Below are 9333 nucleotides of genomic sequence, written 5' to 3' on the forward strand. Positions count from 1 at the left end.
AACAATAATGCAAACAATGCAAGGAAGGTGCTGGGTGACTTTACTACACCTACTCATGACTTCTATGGGAGAAGCATCTCTATCCCTGCCATTGGGGCAAACAATTTTGAGCTTAACCTCAATTAGTTTCTCTAATGCAACAGAATTGCAAGTTCGTTGGACTTCCATTGGAAGATCCTCATCAGTTTTTAGCTGAATTCTTGCAAATCTGTAACACTGTCAAGACCAATGGGGTTGACCCTGAGGTCTACAGACTTATGCTATTCCCTTTTGCTGTAAGAGATAGAGCTAGGATATGGTTGGACTCACAACCTAAAGAAAGCCTGAACTCTTGGGAAAAGCTAGTCAATGCCTTCTTGGCAAAGTTCTTTCCACCTCAAAAATTGAGTAAGCTTAGAGTGGAAGTCCAAACCTTCAGACAGAAGGAAGGTGAATCCCTCTATGAAGCTTAGGAAAGATACAAACAATTGATCAGAAAGTGTCCTTCTGACATGCTTTCTGAATGGAGCATCATAGGTATCTTCTATGATGGTCTGTCTGAACTGTCCAAGATGTCATTGGACAGCTCTACTGGAGGATCTCTTCATTCGAAGAAGATGCTTGTAGAAGCTCAAGAACTTATTGAAATGGTTGCAAATAACCAATTCATGTACACTTCTGAAAGGAATCTTGTGAACAATGGGACAAATCAAAAGAAAGGAGTTCTTGAGATTGATACTCTGAATGCCATATTAGCTCAGAACAAAATATTGACCCAGCAAGTCAATATGATTTCTCAAAGTCTATCTGGAATGCAAGCTGCACCAGGCAGTACTAAGGACGCTTCATCTGAAGAAGAAGCTTATGATCCTGAGAACCCATCAATGGAAGAGGTGAATTACATGGGATAACCCTATGGAAACACCTATAATCCTTCATGAAGAAATCATCCAAATCTCTCATGGAAGGATCAACAGAGACCTCAACAAGGTTTTAACAACAATAATGGTGGAAGAAACAGGTTTAGCAATAGCAAGCCTTTTCCATCATCTTCTCAGCAACAGACAGAGAATTCTAAGCAGAGCCACTCTGACTTAACAACCATGGTCTCTGATTTAATCAAAACCACTCAAAGTTTCATGACTGAAACAAGATCCTCCATTAGAAACTTGGAGGCACAAGTGGGTCAGCTGAGTAAGAAAGTTACTGAACTCCCTCCTAGTACTCTTCCAAGCAATACAGAAGAGAATCTAAAAGGACAGTGCAAGGCCATCAACATGGCCGAACTTGGAGAGGAGAAAGAGGCAGTGAGCGCCACTGAGGAAGGCCTCAATGGACGTCCACTGGCCTCCAATGAGTTCCCTAATGAGGAACCATGGGAATCTGAGGCTCACACTAAGACCATAGAGATTCCATTGGATTTACTTCTGCCATTCATAAGCTCTGATGAGTATTCTTCCTCTGAAGAGGACGAAGATGTCACTGAAGAGCAAGTTGCTAAGTACCTTGGAGCAATCATGAAGCTAAATGACAAGTTATTTGGTAATGAGACTTGGGAAGATGAACCCCCTTTGCTCACCAAAGAATTGGATGACTTGACTAGGCAGAGATTACCTCAAAAGAGACAGGACCCTGGGAAGTTCTCAATACCTTGTATTATAGGCACCATGACCTTTGAAAAGGCTCTATGTGACCTAGGGTCAAGCATAAACCTCATGCCTCTCTCTATAATGGAGAAGCTAAGGATCTTTGAGGTGCAAGCTGCAAGAATCTCACTAGAGATGGCAGACAATTCAAGAAAACAAGCTTATGGACTTGTAGAGGATGTTCTGGTAAAGGTTGAAGACCATTACATCCCTGCTGATTTCATAGTCCTAGAGACTGGGAAGTGCATGGATGAATACATCATCCTTAGCAGACCCTTTCTAGCCACAGCAAAGGCTGTGATTGATGTTGACAGAGGAGAATTGATCATTCAAGTGAATGAAGAATCCTTTGTGTTTAAGGCTCAAGGATATCCCTCTGCAACCATGGAGAGGAAGCATGAAGAGCTTCTCTCAAAACAGAGTCAAACAGAGCCCCCACAGTCAAACTCTAAGTTTGGTGTTGGGAGGCCACAACCAACTTCTAAGTTTGGTGTTGAACCCCTACATTCAAACTCTAAATTTGGTGTTGGGAGGTTCCAACATTGCTCTGAGTATCTGTCAGGCTCCATGAGAGCCCACTGTCAAGCTACTGACATTAAAGAAGCGCTTGTTGGGAGGCAACCCAATGTTATATTTATCTATTTTCCTTTGTTATTTTATGTTTTCTATAGGTTGATGATCATGGGAAGTCACAAAATCAATTGATAAAGCAAAAACAGCATGAAAAATAGAAAGAAAAACAGCACACCCTGGAGGAAAACTTGCTGGCATTTAAACGCCAGTAAAGGCAGCAAATGGGCGTTTAACGCCCAGTCTGGCACCATTATGGGCGTTTAATGCCAAAAAGTGGCACCAGACTGGCGTTAAACGCCAGGAAGGGGCAAGAAGCTGGCGTTAAATGCTAGAAATGGGCACCAGCCCGGCGTTTAACACCAGAATTGGCAGAAGGAGCATTTTTGCTCGCCACTTGGTGCAGGGATGAATTTTCCTTGACACCTCAGGATCTGTGGACCCTACAGGATCCCCACCTACCCCGCCACTCTCTCTCTTCTTCACCCATTCACCAATCACCTCAACACCTCTTCCCCAAAAAACCCCTCACCTATCAAATCCCACTATTCTCTTCACCACTCACATCCATCCTTCATAAAACTCCACCTACCTCACCATTCAAATTCAAACCACTTTCCCTCCCAAACCCACCCATAATGGCCGAACTATACAACCCCTCTCCACTCCTATATAAACCCATCTTCACTCCTTCATTTTCACACAACCTAAACACTACTTCTCGCCCTTGGCCGAACCACAAAGCCACCTCCATCTCCTCTATTTCTTCTTCTTCTTCTACTCTCTTCTTTCTTCTTTCGCTCGAGGACGAGTGGTGCGCGAAATTGTGAACTATACTTTTTCACAACTCTCATAATCCCCGGTCATGAACCCCAAAAACTTGGTAGCTCAATACCATGGCATTACACAACTTCGCACAACTAACCAGCAAGTGCACTGGGTCGTCCAAGTAATAAACCTTACGCGAGTAAGGGTCGATCCCACGGAGATTGTTAGTATTGAAGCAAGCTATGGTCATCTTGTAAATCTTAGTCAGGCAAACTCAAATGGATATGGTGATGAACGAAAATAACAATAAAGATAGAGATAGAGGTACTTATGTAATTCATTGGTAGGAACTTCAGATAAGCGCATGAAGATGCCTTCCCTTCCGTCTCTCTGCTTTCCTACAGTCTTCATCCAATTCTTCTTACTCCTTTCCATGGCAAGCTCGTGTAGGGTTTCACTGTTGTCAGCAGCTACCTCCCATCCTCGCAGTGAAAGCTAATGCACACACTCTGTCACAGTGCTGCCAATCACCGGTGTGGTTCCCTCCCCTACTGGAATAGAATCCAGTGATTCTTTTGCGTCTGTCACTAACGCCCAGTAAGTTACAGGTTTGAAGCACGTCACAGTCATTCAGTCATTGAATCCTACTCAGAATACCACAGACAAGGTTTAGACCTTCCGGATTCTCTTGAATGCCGCCATCAGGTCCTGCCTATACCACGAAGATTCCGATTAAAGAATCCAAGAGATATTCACTAGAGCCTCGAATGCTTGTAGAACAAGAATGGTTGTCAGTCACCTTGTTCATGGGTGAGAATGGTGATGGGCGTCAATCATCACCTTCATCAGGTTGAAGAACAAGTGATATCTTGGATAAAGAACAAGCGAAATTGAATGGAAGAACAATAGTAATTGCATTAATACTCGAGGTACAGCAGAGCTCCACACCTTAATCTATGGTGTGTAGAAGCTCCACCGTTGAAAATACATAAGCATAAGGTCTAGGCATGGCCGAATGGCCAGCCTCCCAATGATCTAAGATCTAAAGTGATCAAAAGATATAAAGATCCAAAGACCTAAAGATCCAAAGATTTCTAATACAATAGTCAAAGGTCCTATTTATAGAAAACTAGTAACCTAAGGTGTACAGAAATGAGTAAATGACATAAAAATCCACTTCCGGGCCCACTTGGTGTGTGCTTGGGCTGAGCAATGAAGCAAATTTCGTGCAGAGACTCCTCTTGGAGTTAAACGCCAGCTTTAGTGCCAGTTTGGGCGTTTAACTCCCATTTGGGTGCCAGTTCCAGCGTTTAACGCTGGAATTTCCTGAGGTGACTTTGAACGCCGGTTTGGGCCATCAAATCTTGGGCAAAGTATGGACTATCATATATTGCTGGAAAGCCCAGGATGTCTACTTTCCAACGCCGTTGAGAGCGCGCCAATTGGGCTTCTGTAGCTCCAGAAAATCCACTTCGAGTGCAGGGAGGTCAGAATCCAACAGCATCTGCAGTCCTTTTTGGTCTCAGAATCAGATTTTTGCTCAGGTCCCTCAATTTCAGCCAGAAAATACCTGAAATCACAGAAAAACACACAAACTCATAGTAAAGTCCAGAAAAGTGAATTTTAACTAAAAACTAATAAAAATATACCAAAAACTAACTATATCATATCAAAAACATACTAAAAACAATGCCAAAAAGTATACAAATTATCCGCTCATCACAACACCAAACTTAAATTGTTGCTTGTCCCTAAGCAACTGAAAATCAAATAAGATAAAAAGAAGAGAATATACTATAGACTCCAAATTATCAATGAAACTAAGCTCCAAATTAGATGAGCGGGACTAGTAGCTTTTTGCCTCCGAACAGATTTGGCATCTCACTTTATCCTTTGAAATTCAGAATGATTGGCTTCTTTAGGAACTCAGAATCCTGATAGTGTTATTGATTCTCCTAGTTAAGTATGATGATTCTTGAACATAGCTACTTTATGAGTCTTTGCCGTGGCCCAAAGCACTCTGTCTTCCAGTATTACCACCGGATACATACATGCCACAGACACATAATTGGGTGAACCTTTTCAGATTGTGACTCAGCTTTGCTAAAGTCCCCAATTGGAGGTGTCCAGGGTTCTTAAGCACACTCTTATTGCCTTGGATCACAACTTTATTTCTTTCTTTTCTTTTTCTCCCCTTTTTTTTCGTTTTTCTCCTTCTCTCTTTTTTTTTTTTTTTTGTATTCACTGCTTTTTCTTGCTTCAAGAATCATTTTTATGATTTTTCAGATCCTCAGTAACATGTCTCCTTTTTCATCATTCTTTCAAGAGCCAACAATTTTAACATTCATGAACCACAAATTCAAAAGACATATGCACTGTTTAAGCATACATTCAGAAAACAAAAAGTATTGTCACCACATCAATCTAATTAAGCTAGTTTTAAAGATGAATTTGAAATCCTGTACTTCTTGTTCTTTTGTAATAAAAACAGTTTTCATTTAAGAAAGGTGATGGATTCATATTCATAGCTTTAAGGCATAGACACTAAGACACTAATGATCATAAGACACAAACATAGATAAACATAAGCATAAATTTTCGAAAAACAGAAGAATAAAGAACAAGGAAATCAAGGAACGGGTCCACCTTAGTGATGGCGGCTCTTTCTTGCTCTTGAAGATCCTATGGAGTGCTTGAGCTCCTCAATGTCTCTTCCTTGTCTTTGTTGCTCCTCCCTCATAATTCTTTGATCTTCTCTAATCTCATGAAGGATGATGGAGTGTTCTTGATGCTCCACCCTTAGTTGTCCCATGTTGGAACTTAACTCTCCTAGGGAGGTGTTTAGTTGCTCCCAATAGTTTTGTGGAGGAAAATTCATCCCTTGAGGAATCTATCCATCTCCCATGACTCGGAGGTGGAAGCCTTTGCCTTCCCTTTCCTCTTTCTAGAGGTTTCTCCGGCCTTGGATGCCATAATGGTTATGGAAAAACGAAAAAGCAACGCTTTTACCACACCAAACTTAAAATGTTTGCTCGTCCTCGGGCAAAAGAAGAAAGAAGAGAGTAGAAGAAGAAGAAATGAGGAAGAGGGAGATGGTGGTGTGTTCGGCCAAAGAGGGGGAAAAGTGGTGTTTAGGTTGGAAAGTGGTTTGAATTTGAAGGGTGAGGTTGGTGGGGATTTATGAAGGATGGATATGAGTGGTGAAGAGAAGGGTAGGATTTGATAGGTGAGGGGTTTCTGGGGAAGAGGTGTTGAGGTGATTGGTGAATGGGGGAAGAAGAGAGAGAGTGATGGTAGGGTCCTGTGGGGTCCACAGATCCTGTAGTGTCAAGGAAAAGGCATCCCTGCACCAAATGGCATCAAAATCCACGTTTTGAGCCATTTCTGGCGTTAAACGCCGGGCTGGTGCCCATTCCTGGCGTTTAACGCCAGGTTCTTGCCCTTTCCTGGCGTTTAACGCCAGTCTGGTGCCCCTTTCTGGCGTTAAACGCCCAGAATGGTGCCAGACTGGGCGTTAAACGCCCAACTGCTAGGCTTACTGGCGTTTGAACGCCAGCAGCATCTTCCTCCAGGGTGTGCTATTTTTCTTCCTGTTTTTCATTCTGTTTTTGCTTTTTTCATTATTTTTGTGACTTCTTATGATCATCAACCTACAAAAAAAAGATAAAATAACAAAAGAAAATAATTAATTATAAAACATTGGGTTGCCTCCCAACAAGCGCTTCTTTAGTGTCACTAGCTTGACAGAGGACTCTCATGGAGCCTCAGAAATGCTCAGAACCGTGTTGGAACCTCCCAACACCAAACTTAGAGTTTGAATGTGGGGGTTCAACACCAAACTTAGAGTTTGGTTGTGGCCTCCCAACACCAAACTTAGAGTTTGACTGTGGGGGCTCAGTTTGGCTCTGTTTTGAGAGAAGCTCTTCATGCTTCCTCTCCATGATGACAGAGGGATATCCTTGGGCCTTAAACACCAAGGATTCTTCATTCACTTGAATGATCAACTCTTCTCTATCAACATCAATCACAGCCTTTGCTGTGGCTAGGAAGGGTCTGCCAAGGATGATGGATTCATCCATGCACTTCCCAGTCTCTAGGACTATGAAATCAGCAGGGATGTAATGGTCTTCAATCTTCACCAAAACATCCTCTACAAGTCCATAAGCTTGTTTTCTTGAGTTGTCTGCCATCTCTAGTGAGATTTTTGCAGCTTGCACCTCAAAGATCCCTAATTTCTCTATTACAGAGAGGGGCATGAGGTTCACACTTGACCCTAAGTCACACAAGGCCTTTTTGAAGGTCATGGTGCCTATGGTACAAGGTATAGAAAACTTCCCAGGGTCCTGCCTCTTTTGAGGCAATTGCTGCCTAGACAAGTTATCCAGTTCTTTGGTGAGCAAAGGGGGTTCATCCTCCCAAGTCTCATTTCCAAATAACTTGTCATTTAGCTTCATGATTGCTCCAAGGTATTTAGCAACTTGCTCTTCAGTGACATACTCATCCTCTTCAGAAGAAGAATACTCGTCAGAGCTCATGAATGGCAGAAGTAAGTCCAATGGAATCTCTATGGGCTCATCTTGAGCCTCAGATTCCCAAGGTTCCTCATTGGGGAACTCATTGGAGGTCAGTGGACGTTCAGTGAGGTCTTCCTCAGTGGCGTTCACTGCCTCTTCTTCCTCCCAGAATTCGGCCATGTTAATGGCTTTGCACTCTCCTTTTGGATTTTCTTCTGTATTGCTTGGAAGAGTACTTGGAGGGAGTTCAGTAATTTTCTTGCTCAGCTGACCCACTTGTCCTTCCAGATTTCTGATGGAGGACCTAGTTTCAGTCATGAAACTTTGAGTGGTTTTGATCAGATCAGAGACCATAGTTGCTAAGTCAGAGGTATTCTGCTTAGAACTCTCTGTCTGTTGCTGAGAAGATGATGGAAAAGGCTTGCTATTGCTAAACCTGTTTCTTCCACCATTATTATTGTTGAAACCTTGTTGAGGTCTCTGTTGATCCTTCCATGAAAGATTTGGATGATTTCTCCATGAAGGATTGTAGGTGTTTCCATAGGGTTCTCCCATGTAATTCACCTCTTCTATTGAAGGGTTCTCAGGATCATAAGCTTCTTCCTCAGATGAAGCTTCCTTAGTACTGCTTGGTGCATTTTGCATCCCAGACAGACTTTGAGAAATCATATTGACTTGTTGAGTCAATATTTTATTCTGAGCCAATATGGCATTCAGAGTGTCAATCTCAAGAACTCCTTTCTTCTGACTAGTCCCATTGTTCACAGGATTCCTTTCAGAAGTGTACATGAATTGGTTATTTGCAACCATTTCAATCAGTTCTTGAGCTTCAGTAGGCGTCTTCTTCAAATGAAGAGATCCTCCAGAAGAGCTATCCAAAGACATCTTGGACAGTTCAGACAGACTATCATAGAAAATACCTATGATGCTCCATTCAGAAAGCATATCAGTGGGACACTTTCTGATCAATTGTTTGTATCTTTCCCAAGCTTCATAGAGGGATTCTCCTTCCTTCTGTCTGAAGGTTTGGACTTCCACTCTAAGCTTACTCAATTTTTGAGGTGGAAAGAACTTTGCCAAGAAGGCATTGACTAGCTTTTCCCAAGAGTCCAGGCTTTCTTTAGGTTGAGAGTCCAACCATGTTCTAGCTCTGTCTCTTACAGCAAAAGGGAATAGCATCAGTCTGTAGACCTCAGGGTCAACCCCATTAGTCTTGACTGTGTCACAGATTTGCAAGAACTCAGCTAAAAACTGATGAGGATCTTCCATTGGAAGTCCATGGAACTTGCAATTCTGTTGCATTAGAGAAACTAATTGAGGCTTAAGCTCAAAGTTGTTTGCTCCAATGGCAGGGATAGAGATGCTTCTCCCATAGAAGTCGGGAGTAGGTGCAGTAAAGTCACCCAGCACCTTCCTTGCATTGTTGGTATTGTTGTTGTTTTCGGCTGCCATGTGTTCTTCTTCCTTGAAGAATTCGGTCAGGTGCTCTAAAGAGAGTTGTGCTTTGGCTTCTCTTAGCTTTCTCTTCAAGGTCCTTTCAGGTTCAGGATCAACCTCAACAAGAATGCCTTTGTCCTTGCTCCTGCTCATAAGATAGAGAAGGAAACAAGAAAATATGGAATCCTCTATGTCACAGTATAGAGATTCCTTTAGGTGTCAGAGGAAAAGAAGAGTAGAAGACAGAAGTGGAAAATTCGAACTTAACAAAGAAGATAGAGTTCGAATTTTGCCTTAAGGGATAGTGTTAGTCCATAAATTGAAGGATGTGAGAAGGAGGGAAGTGATTTTCGAAAATTAAGTGGGAAATTTGAAAACATTTTTGAAAAACATCACTTAATTTTCGAAAATGAAAATGG

The 9333-nt window shown here is 42.2% G+C and overlaps 1 non-coding gene across 1 annotated transcript; it reads left to right on the forward strand.

Moving 5' to 3' along the window:
* The first annotated feature begins 8416 nt into the window (after nucleotides 1-8416).
* On the forward strand, nucleotides 8417-8524 carry LOC112718937 (small nucleolar RNA R71). Its single transcript, XR_003161263.1, has one exon. It is a non-coding gene; the product is annotated as a small nucleolar RNA R71 (small nucleolar RNA).
* Nucleotides 8525-9333: the final 809 nt, after the last annotated feature.

Source organism: Arachis hypogaea, chromosome 10 (assembly GCF_003086295.3).
Source record: "Arachis hypogaea cultivar Tifrunner chromosome 10, arahy.Tifrunner.gnm2.J5K5, whole genome shotgun sequence".
NCBI classification, from domain to species: domain Eukaryota; kingdom Viridiplantae; phylum Streptophyta; class Magnoliopsida; order Fabales; family Fabaceae; genus Arachis; species Arachis hypogaea.